The 14,094-nt window shown below is 50.5% G+C and overlaps 1 protein-coding gene across 7 annotated transcripts in view; it reads left to right on the top strand.

Moving 5' to 3' along the window:
- The first annotated feature begins 518 nt into the window (after positions 1–518).
- Positions 519–14,094, top strand: part of LOC147099669 (CCR4-NOT transcription complex subunit 3-like) — a 114,779-nt gene continuing 101,203 nt past the window's right edge. For all 7 annotated transcript variants that reach the window (XM_085969029.1, XM_085969030.1, XM_085969027.1 and 4 more), the window contains exon 1: positions 519–608. The gene's annotated coding sequence lies outside the window, so the exon portion shown is untranslated. The remainder of the gene's footprint in view (positions 609–14,094) is intronic.

Here is a 14,094-nt window from a genome sequence, read left to right as displayed (position 1 = left end):
CCGCTGGAGGCGGGGCTGAGCCGGCCTGCAGTTCCCTGCCTTGCCGCTGGTGGTGGGGCTGAGCCAGGCTGCAGTTCCCCGACTGGCCGCTGGGGGCAGGACTTAGCTGGTCTGCAGTTCCCCGACTGGCCGCTGGGGGCAGGACTGAGCTGGCCTGCAGTTCCCTGCCTTGCCGCTGGTGGTGGGGCTGAGCCAGGCTGCAGTTCCCTGCCCTGCCGCTGGTGGCGGGGCTGAGCCGGCCTGCAGTTCCCTGTCTTGCCGCTGGTGGCGGGGCTGAGTCGGGCTGCAGTTCCTTGACTGGCCGCTGGAGGCGGGGCTGAGCCGGCCTGCAGTTCCCGGACTGGCCGCTGGAGGCGGGGCTGAGCCGGACTGCAGTTCCCTGCCCTGCCGCTGGAGGCGGGGCTGAGCTGGCCTGCAGTTCCCTGCCCTGCCGCTGGAGGCGGGGCTGAGCCGGCCTGCAGTTCCCTGCCCTGCCGCTGGAGGCGGGGCTGAGCCGGCCTGCAGTTCCCTGCCCTGCCGCTGGTGGCGCTGTTCCCCGCTCCCAGCCGACCGGCCGCCATTTTGTGACCGTGCTCTGCCGTGGCCCCGGATCCGGCTTCTCTCGTTCGGTAAGTCCTGCCAACGCCTCGCGTCTCCCGTGCTTTCTGCACCCTGGGTGTCCCCCTGTGCTTGGCCCGGGCTCTCCCGCTGCTTGGCTCCGGCGGTGGGCGGCCCAGACCGGGCTCCCGGGCGGGGGGGAACCGGCGAGGCCGAGGTTGTGCGGCCTGGGCCGGGCTGTGGGGTTTGAGGAGGGGAAAGGCCGAGGCCCGGGCCTGAGGCCTAGGGTTGACTGAAATCCCCACTGGATTCTGGATCCTGAATGTGGGGAGCAGGATTCCCACCGGATGCCAACACGGTGTTGCCTCGGCAACGGTGCCTTCAAATCCTGGTGGGCATCGTTACCGTGGGCAACGGCGATGGGGGTCCACCGCCACCGTCTCGCCAATGCCTCTATGTCGCGATACGGCAACGACAAGGAATCCGCGTCAGATAAACACAGCGAGAGAACAGGGAGCGCAGACCCCACAGGACTGGGGGGCGCAGACCCTAAAGGACGTGCGCCGATCCTGGGCGCACCTTCACCCACTGGGTCCGCGGAGCCCACCCTGAGCGCCCGGTAATTTGGGGCGTCTTTACTTTCTCTACGTCAGGAACAGACCTTCGGTCTGAGAGAGAGGAACAGGGGAAAGTAGAGAGTGTGTGGGCTGAGAGTCTTTGTGCACTTACTGCACTTGTGCTGATTGTTTGAGTGTAGCCGGTTACAATGAGAAAGAAAAGAGAAACACTGGCAGTCCGGGCATTCATATTGCACCTTATTGTCTGGAGAGATCTCATAACTTGTTTCACGTAAAATGAGTCACTTTCTAGCGTGCAGCTGCTGTTGTATTGTAGGGAAGCCAAACACGGCAAAATCTGTTCTGTACATTGGCAAGTCACCAATGACCCAGTGCTACATTCACAGTAACTCACAATCTTCAAAGAGTGATCCGCAAGCTTGTTCCTCCGAGCCAGATGTAATGAGCAGCGAGGAACAGTAGCGCACATTCTGATTGTACACTCAGTGTGGTTAGGAGTCAGAATTTTTCTCCCTCAACATGATGCGGTTCAATAAAATTAAAATGCACACGTATTGAAGTTTGCTAACGACCCTACTGTACAGGACAGGCCCCAGCAGCGACAATAAACAGTGTCGCTCAGTACTGCTCATCCTTCACTCCTGCTCTTTTTTTACAATATACAGAAGGCGTGTTGCCTCTGTAACGCTCATTGAGTACAATCTCTTGAAGTTCACACATGAATGCCCACTTCTGTGCAACAACTTTTGTCGGCATCTTAGTAACAAGGATCTTGGGCTTCATATTGAGTACAAAAGTAGAGAAGTTATGCTGAACCTTTATAAAGCGCTGGTTAGGCCACAACTGGAGTATTGTGTCCAGTTCCGGTCACCGCACTTTAGGAAGGATGTGAAGGCTCTTGAGAGGGTGCAGAGGAGATTTACCAGAATGGTTCCGGGGATGGGGGATCTTAGCTACAAGGACAGGTTGGAGAAGCTGGATTTGTTTTTATTAGAGCAAAGGAGGTTGAGGGGTGATTTGATAGAGGTGTACAAGATTATGACAGGTTTGGATAGGCTAGACGGGGAAAGGCTGTTCCCACTAGTTGATGGTAGAAGGACTAGGGGACACAGATTTAAGGTTTTGGGCCAGAGATACAGGGGGGATGTGAGGAAAAACTTTTTTACGCAGCGAGTGGTGAGGACCTGGAACTCACTGCCGACAGAAGTGGTGGAAGCGGAGACACTCGATGTTTTCAAGGGGAGACTGGATAGGGACTTGAGGGAAATTAACTTGCAGGGTTACGGGGATAGAGCGGGGGAATGGGACTGACTGGATTGCTCTACAGAGAGCTGGCATGGACTCGATGGGCCGAATGGCCTCCTTCTGTGCCGTTATGACTCTAAGGCTTTCCTCTTGTTCTGAAGTAAAATCAGTGTTTTGCTCAGGGTTTTGTAATGCAGTGGTTTATTCTGCAGCTTTGCCCCATCTGCGAGGGGCAAAGGTTTGGATTTGATTGATTGGGATCACAGTCATTGCAGTCTGGGGGTGTGGGGGGCGCTGAGACTCAGCACATAAACTGACAGCAGTTTATACACAGTAGAATGCACTGAGGGTGACTTGTGTGCGAGAGTAGTGAGAAACGGTATTCAGTGTGGTTGCAGATACTGTGGTGAGTGGGATGTGGCACTCAGTTTAGTGCCCAGTAACCAATCACATCGTGAACCTCGTCGCGCCAATCTCATTGTTTTATTGGATGCGCCTCAGATCAGAGACTGCTGTCTCAGTTGTCAAGGAATTCTCCAGTGCAAGACCCAGAGTGACTGTCCTTCTGTGTTTCTGTTTTGAGAAAAATACTTGACTGTTTTCAGGGGAAGGAAGGGGGTGAAGGTGCGGGGGTCCTGGGCACTGAGATGACCAACAAACAGTCAGTTTGCTGCACCGAATCCCACAAACACAGTGTAAAGAACAAGACTTTTAAAGATTCACTTGTGGGAAGTGGATCTGATCACCCTTCTCCCCTGATGGCACCTTGTGGTGCAAGAACGATCTATAACCAGGCAAGGACCCAGATTTGATCCCAGGTCTGAGGCAACCTAGCGAATGGAGCTGTGACTAGAGCTGTGATTACTAGTGGTTTACTCTGTCATGGCCAATATTTATCCTTCAGCTAACACCTGAAAAGAACAAATGATCTGGTCACTTATCTCATTGTTTGTGGGAACTTGCTGTGCACAAATTGGCGGCTGCATTTCCCACAATGCAATAGTGACTACACTTCAAAACAATAGCATTTCATTGGCTGTAAATGGGACTCCCTGTGGTCCTGAAAGGCGCTATATAAATGCAAGTTCGTTCTTTCTATTCTAGTGATGGGAGCTGTGTTTAATTGTGCTATTTGATGCAGTGAGTTGTGTTTGCTAGAGCAGTGAAAAGGAGCTGTGTTTACTAAAAACATCTCGAGATTAAGATGTATTTGCTGGTGATGGGAGCTGTGATTACTACCGGTATCTGGTGACAGGCGTTTGATTACTAGCGATAACTAGTGATGGGAGCTGTGATCAGTAGTGATGGGCGCTGTGATCAGTAGTGACTTGTTGTGATTGGAGATGTGTTTACTGGGCACATCTAGTGAAGGAAAAGTTGGGAGGTGAGAATGATGAACTTTAAAAGGCACTGAGCTGAAGAATGAGGAAGTGAAAGGTAAACAGATTAGAAGTGAAGGAGAAAGTGGAAATGGAAACACTGCTGGCTGGGAGAATGAGACAGACGTGTTTCATACAGAGTGTCTTGTGGGAATGAAGGTTGCCGCTGAGTTTGTGACTAAATGAGCCACTGAATCAGCCCTTGCAACGATCGAGTTTCCCAGGGAGCGGGTGGCGCTGGGTATTTTGCCCCTGGGGACCTCCACTCTTTTGGAATTAATTTGGAGCAGAGATTACACCTGGATCCTACTGCACATAAGCAACATCACCAAACTAGCAGTGAGCGGTTAGTGACAGGAGATCATGCGTCACTCTGGTGTATTGGTAAGCGGAGTTCTGAATCCTGTTGATCCACACTACCCGTTCCTGCTGTGGGAATGTTTCATATTGACTCCGGGAACAAAAAAAAGACATTTCTTGAATTATTTGGCAATCCCCTCACTTTAACCCAAAGATAAATCAAGAAACGATGCTTTGTGTGCGCTGGACAGATTGTGATCCTGAATCAGAAAGTGTGAGGGTTATACCTGGGGACACTGCCTCACCTTTCCCTCTACACATTCCCACACCATCATATTACCAGCTCATTGTTCAGGCACATGTTGCCACTTCAAGTAAATGCTTATTTTACAGTACTAGGGAGCGGCAGTCAGATTGGACACAGTCACTGCAGAGTAAAGTTATGTACACACACGATACACAGCGAAGTGCAGGGATGGATTAGGTACTGGGTTCCACTCTATCATACTGCCCAAACATATTACACCCAGGGACCCCTGTTTAAATGCTTTACAAATGCATTACACCTAAAGGTCTCAGGTCCCCAAAATTTGCAAATTGATATTTGTGTTTCTTTAAACCTGATTTTCTAACACACCAAAAAGACCCACTGATTCTGATCAAACCAAAATTCGGTAAAACAAACCCCCTACGTGCCAGGATGTCTTAATTTCATACCATCCTGACAAGGCAAATGAAGGAATAGTGAGAAAGGGAGTCTTCACTTCAACACGCTGAGGATGTGGAGAGGGAACGGAGGGTGGATTGCAGTTACGATTTGTGAATTGGAATATAGTGCACTGAGATATGGTAGCCAGTATTTCTGCCCTTGTACTACCAATAACAATTGGCATTTATATAGCGCGTTTAATGTAAAAAAAATGCCCCAAGACGTTTCACAGAGGCGTAATCAGACAGAAATGGACACCAAAGCAAAGAGAAGATATTAGAAGGGGTGGGCATAAGCTCGGTGAAAGAGATGGATTTTACGGGAGGGTTTTAAAAGAGAGGGTGGAGTGGCAAAGGGGTTTAGAAAGGGAATTGCAGAGTGTGTGGCCTCGACCGCTGAAGGAGCAGCCCTCATGGTGGGCGAAGTGGGGTGAGCGAGGGACAGAGCCAGAGGATCGCCGAGTTCTGGAGGGGGTTTAGAGGTGGGGGAGGTTCCAGAAATAGGAAAGGGCGAGCGAGGCTATGAAGGGGTTTAAACACGAGGATGATATTAAATAAGGCTTTGGGAGACTGACAGCCACTGTCTGCCAGCAAGGACGGAGCTGATGGGTGAGCAGGTCTTGGTGTTGAAGGAGACCCAGCCGCAGAGTTTTCGATGAGCTAAAAGAAGGAAAGACTTGCATTTCTATAGCGCCCTTCACGACCACCGGACGTCTCAAAGCGCTTTACAGCCAATGAAGTACTTTTTGAAGTGTGGTCACTGTTGTAATGTAGGAAACGCAGCAGCCAATTTGCGCACAGCAAGCTCCCACAGTCAGCAATGTGATAAATGACCAGATCATCTGTTTTAGTGACCTTGGTTGAGGGACAAATATTGGCCCCAGGACACTGGGGAGAACTCCCCTGCTCTTCTTCCAGTACGTCCACCTGAGAGAGCAGACGGGGTCTCGGTTTAACGTCTCATCCGAAAGACGGCACCTCCGACAGTGCAGCGCTCCCAAAGCTGAAGCTAATGGAAGGTTGAGGGTGGGAGGTGGGCCAGGAGAGGAATGGAGTGGTTGAGTCTGGGGTGATAAAGGCGTGGAAGAGGTTTTCAGTGACAGACGAGCTGAGACAGGGCCATAGGCTGGCAGTAAATTGGAGGTGGACATGGTTGGCCTTCTCTGGAGATGCTCTGGCTACAATTAGATAGGGAAGAGTGGAATCAAGTGAGGGCAGTCGCACAGAGCTGGACAGTGGAGGAGATGCATTGGAGGAGGATGGTGTGGTTGACCATGTTAAAGACTGCAGAGAGATCGAGGAGCGGTAGTGTACCATGTTCACAGAGGGTGTCATTTCTAACTTTGATTAGGGCCATTTCAGCGCTGCAGCAACAACAACAACTTGTATTTATATAGCGCCTTTAATGTAGTAAAACGTCCCAAGGTGTTGCACAGGTGTATTTTAAGACAAACATTTTGACACTGATCCACATAAGGATAAATTAGGGCAGTGACCAAAAGCTTGGTCCAAAAGGTAGATTTTAAGGAGTGTCCTAAAGGAGGAAAGAGAGGTAGCGAGGCGGAGAGGTTTAGGCAGGGAATTCCAGAGCTGAGAGCCTAGGCAACAGAAGGCACGGCCACCAATGGTTGAGCGATTATCATCAGGGATCCTCAAGAGGGCAGAATTAGAGGAGCACAGATACCTCGGGGATATAGCAGGGACGGAAACCTGATTGGAGAGATTCAGACATGGAATCGCGGGAAATCTAATTGAATTTTTTGATGAAGTAACAGGGAGGATCGATGAAGGGAATGCAATGGATGTTGTCGACATGGATTTTCGGAAGGCGTTTGACAAAGTACCACATAGAAGGCTGGTTAACAAAATTGAGGCTCATGGAATAGGTGGGTCAGTGGCAGCTTGGATAAGGAATTGTCTTAAGGACAGAAAACAGCGAGTTATGATAAATGGCTGTTTTTCAGACTGGAGGATGGTAGACAGTGGTGTTTCCCAAGGGTCAGTGCTGGGGCCACTGCTTTTTTTGACATATATAAATGACCTGGATATTGGAATACAGAGTAGAATTTCTAAATTTGCCGATGACACCAAACTTGGGGGTGTGGCAAACAGTGAGGATGATACCAATCGACTGCAACAGGACATAGAAAATCTGGCGGAATGGGCAGACAAGTGGCAGATGGAATTTAATACAGAGAAGTGTGAGGTGATGCATTTTGGCAGAAGGAACAGGAAGAGGCAATATACACTTAATGGCACAGTTTTAAAGATTGTGCAGGGACAGAGGGACCTGGGAGTTAATGTGCATAGGTCCCTGAAGGTGGCAGGACATATTGAGAGAGTGGTTAGCAAAGCATATGGGATCTTGGGCTTCATAAATAGAGGTATTGAGTATAAAAGTAGAGAAGTTATGCTAAACCTTTATAAAGCGCTGGTTAGGCCACAACTGGAGTATTGCGTCCAGTTCTGGTCACCGCACTTTAGGAAGGATGTGAAGACCCTTGAGAGGGTGCAGAGGAGATTTGCCAGAATGGTTCCAGGGATGGGGGATCTTAGCTACAAGGACAGGTTGGAGAAGCTGGATTTGTTTTCATTAGAGCAAAGGAGGTTGAGGGGTGATTTGATCGAGGTGTACAAGATTATGACGGGTTTGGATAGGCTAGACGGGGAAAGGCTGTTCCCACTAGTTGATGGTACAAGGACTAGGGAACACAGATTTAAGGTTTTGGGCAAGAGATACAGGGGGGATGTGAGGAAAATCTTTTTTACGCAGCGAGTGGTGATGATCTGGAACTCGCTGCCGACGGAAGTGGTGGAAGCGGAGAGACTCAATGTTTTCAAGGGGAGACTGGATCGGCACTTGAGGGAAATAAACTTGCAGGGCTACAGGGATAGAGCGGGGGAATGGGACTGACTGGATTGCTCTACAGAGAGCCGGCATGGACTCGATGGGCCGAATGCCGGCCTCCTTTGACTAAAGCTGGGTACAGATTTGTGAGGTGACAAGATGTCAAGACCTTTGGAGAGGAAATGGAGATTGGAGACGGGGTGTTAGTTTGCAAACTTTACTATCTATACAATACATTAAAAACCTAATGTCTGCACATCCTAGCTACAAAACCTTACTTCCTGCTGTCAACATTTCCCATCATCAATTCCTCTGTCCACATTTATAATGGAAACTCTGTGTAAAGATCCCTCGCTGTAATTCCACCCTCCCGCCAGTGGTCGTGCTGTGGTTCCTCCGCCTCCTCAGTCTGTACTGGAGAGGAAGGGCTATGCTCCTACCAGATCTATTACTCTGTTTCCCAAATACATGTAAATGCGCTATTTAATTCTAGATAATAAATCAAAATATTGTACAAAAATGAGGATGGAATGCATGACTTTAAGATGGGGACTGAATTATGTCCAATTATTGCCCGCCCTCTAACCCCACCCGACCTGAAGACTGCACTTAGTTTTCAGTCCCCGTGTGCAGGGCCACAGGAGATCGACTAGTGCACTAATAAAGCGTGATAAAGCAAAGAAAGACGTGTTTATATCGCACCGTATCAGATCCTCAGGATGCCCCACAACTCCGGTTACTTTTGAAGTGTGGTCATCCTTACACCAGTAAACAGCAGCCAATGTGCACGCAGACAGCTCCCAGAAACAGCACCGAGATCAATGAACAGTTAGATATTTTTGGCGATGTTGATTGAGGGGAAATCTTAGTCAGGACACGAGGAGAATGCCCTGCTCTTCAAATAAATCTGTAGGATCTTTACCATCTACTTCAGTCACTGCAACAGGTAGATGGTCTCCATTCAGTGTCTCATCACTACTCCTTCAGTACTTCACTGAATCGTCAGCCTGGGTAATGGGCTCAAGTCTTGGAGTGTATATCCACATTGAGTCAGTCTAACATTCCTATTTCCCAAACCCATCACCACAGTGACCGCTCTGAATGAGTGACCATTTGTACTGAATTTGGGGTGCAGTGGGCTCAAGTCCAATATCAGCTAATTTCAGGTTGTCCAAACTTCATTTTACATCAGACCTTTACAGCCAGCACACACAAGAGGGTTTCATTGCAGCAGTCTGTTTGCTGGAAGGAAGTTTGGCGTGTTGGGAACCAAGTTCCCAGGTCAGGCAGGATATCACCAGTCTCAGGAGTAAAAGTTAGGCGCTGTACCACCACATCACCTGCTGCCTCTATAGCCCGTGTTACCCAGTGTGGATAGCCCGTGTTACCCAGTGTCTATAGCCCATGTTACCCAGTGTCTATAGCCCGTGTAACCCAGTGTCTATAGCCCGTGTTACCCAGTGTCTAAAGCTCGTGTTACCCAGTGTCTCTATAGCCCGTGTTACCCAGTGTCTATAGCCCGTGTTACCCAGTGTCTCTATAGCCTGTGTTACCCAGTGTCTATAGCCCGTGTTACCCAGTGTCTATAGCCCGTGTTACCCAGTGTCTCTATAGCCCGTGTTACCCAGTGTCTATAGCCCGTGTTACCCAGTGTCTCTATAGCCCGTGTTACCCAGTGTCTATAGCCCGTGTTACCCAGTGTCTATAGCCCGTGTTACCCAGTGTCTCTATAGCCCATGTTACCCAGTGTCTCTATAGCCCGTGTTGCCCAGTGTCTATAGCCCGTGTTACCCAGTGTCTATAGCCCGTGTTACCCAGTGTCTATAGCCCGTGTTACCCAGTGTCTATAGCCCGTGTTACCCAGTGTCTATAGCCCGTGTTACCCAGTGTCTATAGCCCGTGTTACCCAGTGTCTCTATAGCCCGTGTTACCCAGTGTCTCTATAGCCCGTGTTACCCAGTGTCTATAGCCCGTGTTACCCAGTGTCTATAGCCCGTGTTACCCAGTGTCTATAGCCCGTGTTACCCAGTGTCTATAGCCCGTGTTACCCAGTGTCTATAGCCCGTTTTACATAGTGTCTGAAAAGCCCGTGTTACCCAGCGTCTATAGCCCGTGTTACCCAGTGTCTATAGCCCGTGTTACCCAGTGTCTATAGCCCGTGTTACCCAGTGTCTATAGCCCGTGTTACCCAGTGTCGATAGCCCGTGTTACCCAGTGTCTCTATAGCCCGTGTTACCCAGTGTCTGTAGCCCGTGTTACCCAGTGTCTATAGCCCGTGTTACCCAGTGTCTATAGCCCGTGTTACCCAGTGTCTATAGCCCGTGTTACCCAGTGTCTCTATAGCCCGTGTTACCCAGTGTCTATAGCCCGTGTTACCCAGTGTCTATAGCCCGTGTTACCCAGTGTCTATAGCCCGTGTTACCCAGTGTCTCTGTAGCCCGTGTTACCCAGTGTCGATAGCCCGTGTTACCCAGTGTCTGTAACCCGTGTTACCCAGTGTCTCTATAGCCCGTGTTACCCAGTGTCTATAGCCCGTGTTACCCAGTGTCTATAGCCCGTGTTACCCAGTGTCTATCGCCCGTTTTACCCAGTGTCTCTATAGCCCGTGTTACCCGGTGTCTCTATAGCCCGTGTTACCCAGAGTCTCTATAGCCCGTGTTACCCAGTGTCTCTATAGCCCGTTACCCAGTGTCTATAGCCCGTGTTACCCAGTGTCTGTAGCCCGTGTTACCCAGTGTCTCTATAGCCCGTGTTACCCAGTGTCTAAAGCCCGTGTTACCCAGTGTCTATAGCCCGTGTTACCCAGTGTCTATAGCCCGTGTTACCCAGTGTCTCTATAGCCCGTGTTACCCAGTGTCTATAGCCCGTGTTACCCAGTGTCTATAGCCCGTGTTACCCAGTGTCTCTATAGCCCGTGTTACCCAGTGTCTCTATAGCCCGCGTTACCCAGTGTCTATAGCCCGTGTTACCCAGTGTCAAAAGCCCGTGTTACCCAGTGTCTATAGCCCGTGTTACCCAGTGTCTATAGCCCGTGTTACCCAGTGTCTATAGCCCGTGTTACCCAGTGTCTATAGCCCGTGTTACATAGTGTCTGTATAGCCCGTGTTACCCAGTGTCTATAGCCCGTGTTACCCAGTGTCTATAGCCCGTGTTACCCAGTGTCTATAGCCCATGTTACCCATTGTCTATAGCCCGTGTTACCCAGTGTCTATAGCCCGTGTTACCCAGTGTCTATAGCCCGTGTTACCAGTGTCTATAGCCCGTGTTACCCAGTGTCTCTATAGCCCGTGTTACCCAGTGTCTATAGCCCGTGTTACCCAGTGTCTATAGCCCGTGTTACCCAGTGTCTATAGCCCGTGTTACCCAGTGTCTCTATAGCCCGTGTTACCCAGTGTCTATAGCCCGTGTTACCCAGTGTCTATAGCCCGTGTTACATAGTGTCTGAAAAGCCCGTGTTACCCAGTGTCTATAGCCCGTGTTACCCAGTGTCTGTAGCCCGTGTTACCCAGTGTCTATAGCCCGTGTTACCCAGTGTCTATAGCCCGTGTTACCCAGTGTCTATAGCCCGTGTTACCCAGTGTCTCTATAGCCCGTGTTACCCAGTGTCTATAGCCCGTGTTACCCAGTGTCTACAGCCCGTGTTACCCAGTGTCTCTATAGCCCGTGTTACCCAGTGTCTATAGCCCGTGTTACCCAGTGTCTATAGCCCGTGTTACCCAGTGTCTATAGCCCGTGTTACCCAGTGTCTATAGCCCGTGTTACCCAGTGTCTCTGTAGACCGTGTTACCCAGTGTCTCTGTAGCCCGTGTTACCCAGTGTCTATAGCCCGTGTTACCCAGTGTCTATAGCCCGTGTTACCCAGTGTCTTATCGCCCGTTTTACCCAGTGTCTCTATAGCCCGTGTTACCCGGTGTCTCTATAGCCCGTGTTACCCAGAGTCTCTATAGCCCGTGTTACCCAGTGTCTCTATAGCCCGTTACCCAGTGTCTATAGCCCGTGTTACCCAGTGTCTGTAGCCCGTGTTACCCAGTGTCTCTATAGCTCGTGTTACCCAGTGTCTCTATAGCCCGTGTTACCCAGTGTCTATAGCCCGTGTTACCCAGTGTCTATAGCCCGTGTTACCCAGTGTCTCTATAGCCCGTGTTACCCAGTGTCTATAGCCCGTGATACCCAGTGTCTCTATAGCTCGTGTTACCCAGTGTCGAAAGCCCGTGTTACCCAGTGTCTCTATAGCCCGTGTTACCCAGTGTCTATAGCCCGTGTTACCCAATGTCTATAGCCCGTGTTACCCAGTGTCTACAGCCCGTGTTACCCAGTGTCTATAGCCCGTGTTACCCAGTGTCTATCGCCCGTGTTACCCAGTGTCTCTATAGCCCGTGTTACCCAGTGTCTCTATAGCCCATGTTACCCAGTGTCTATAGCCCGTGTTACCCAGTGTCTATAGCCCGTGTTACCCAGTGTCTCTATAGCCCGTGTTACCCAGTGTCTCTATAGCCCGTGTTACCCAGTGTCTATAGCCCGTGTTACCCAGTGTCTCTAAAGCTCGTGTTACCCAGTGTCTATAGCCCGTGTTACCCAGTGTCTATAGCCCGTGTTACCCAGTGTCTCTATAGCCCGTGTTACCCAGTGTCTATAGCCCGTGTTACCCAGTGTCTCTATAGCCCGTGTTACCCAGTGTCTATAGCCCGTGTTACCCAGTGTCTCTATAGCCCGTGTTACCCAGTGTCTCTATAGCCCGTGTTACCCAGTGTCTATAGCCCGTGTTACCCAGTGTCTATAGCCCGTGTTACCCAGTGTCTCTATAGCCTGTGTTACCCAGTGTCTATAGCCCGTGTTACCCAGTGTCTCTATAGCCCGTGTTACCCAGTGTCTCTATAGCCCGTGTTACCCAGTGTCTATAGCCCGTGTTACCCAGTGTCTCTATAGCCCGTGTTACCCAGTGTCTATAGTCTGTGTTACCCAGTGTCTATCGTCCGTGTTACCCAGTATCTCGCTAGCCCGTGTTACCCAGTGTCTATAGCCCGTGTTACCCAGTGTCTATAGTCCGTGTTACCCAGTGTCTCTATAGCTCGTGTTACCCAGTGTCTATAGCCCGTGTTACCCAGTGTCTACAGCCCGTGTTACCCAGTGTCTATAGCCCGTGTTACCCGGTGTCTGTAGCCCGTGTTACCCAGTGTCTCTGTAGCCCGTGTTACCCAGTGTCTCTATAGCCCGTGTTACCCAGTGTCTATAGCCCGTGTTACCCAGTGTCCATAGCCCGTGTTACCCAGTGTCTCTGTAGCCCGTGTTACCCAGTGTCTCTATAGCCCGTGTTACCCAGTGTCTATAGCCCGTGTTACCCAGTGTCCATAGCCCGTGTTACCCAGTGTCTCTATAGCCCGTGTTACCCAGTGTCTCTATAGCACGTGTTACCCAGTGTCTATAGCCCGTGTTACCCAGTGTCTATAGCCCGTGTTACCCAGTGTCTCTATAGCCCGTGTTACCCAGTGTCTATAGCCCGTGTTACCCAGTGTCTCTATAGCCCGTGTTACCCAGTGTCTATAGCCCGTGTTACCCAGTGTCTCTATAGCCCGTGTTACCCAGTGTCTCTATAGCCCGTGTTACCCAGTGTCTATAGCCCGTGTTACCCAGTGTCTATAGCCCGTGTTAGCCAGTGTCTCTATAGCCCGTGTTACCCAGTGTCTATAGCCCGTGTTACCCAGTGTCTCTATTGCCCGTGTTACCCAGTGTCTCTATAGCCCGTGTTACCCAGTGTCTATAGCCCGTGTTACCCAGTGTCTCTATAGCCCGTGTTACCCAGTGTCTATAGTCTGTGTTACCCAGTGTCTGTAGTCCGTGTTACCCAGTATCTCGCTAGCCCGTGTTACCCAGTGTCTATAGCCCGTGTTACCCAGTGTCTATAGTCCGTGTTACCCAGTGTCTCTGTAGCCCGTGTTACCCAGTGTCTATAGCCCGTGTTACGCAGTGTCTGTAGCCCGTGTTACCCAGTGTCTCTATAGCCCGTGTTACCCAGTGTCTATAGCCCGTGTTACCCAGTGTCTAAAGCCCGTGTTACCCAGTGTCTATAGCCCGTGTTACCCAGTGTCTATCGCCCGTGTTACCCAGTGTCTATAGCCCGTGTTACCCAGTGTCTATAGCCCGTGTTCCCCAGTGTCTCTATAGCCCGTGTTACCCAGTGTCTATAGCCCGTGTTACCCAGTGTCTCTATAGCCCGTGTTACCCAGTGTCTCTATAGCCCGTGTTAACCAGTGTCTATAGCCCGTGTTACCCAGTGTCTCTATAGCCCGTGTTACCCAGTGTCTCTATAGCCCGTGTTACCCAGTGTCTATAGTCTGTGTTACCCAGTGTCTATAGTCCGTGTTACCCAGTATCTCGCTAGCCCGTGTTACCCAGTGTCTATAGCCCGTGTTACCCAGTGTCTCTATAGCCCGTGTTACCCAGTGTCTATAGTCTGTGTTACCCAGTGTCTATAGTCCGTGTTACCCAGTATCTCGCTAGC

The sequence above is a fragment of the Somniosus microcephalus genome, chromosome 28 (genome assembly GCF_052327205.1).
Source record: "Somniosus microcephalus isolate GS21.2 chromosome 28, FLI_Smic_1.0, whole genome shotgun sequence".
Lineage (NCBI taxonomy): Eukaryota > Metazoa > Chordata > Chondrichthyes > Squaliformes > Somniosidae > Somniosus > Somniosus microcephalus.
This window is presented reverse-complemented; position numbering and strand designations above follow the sequence as displayed.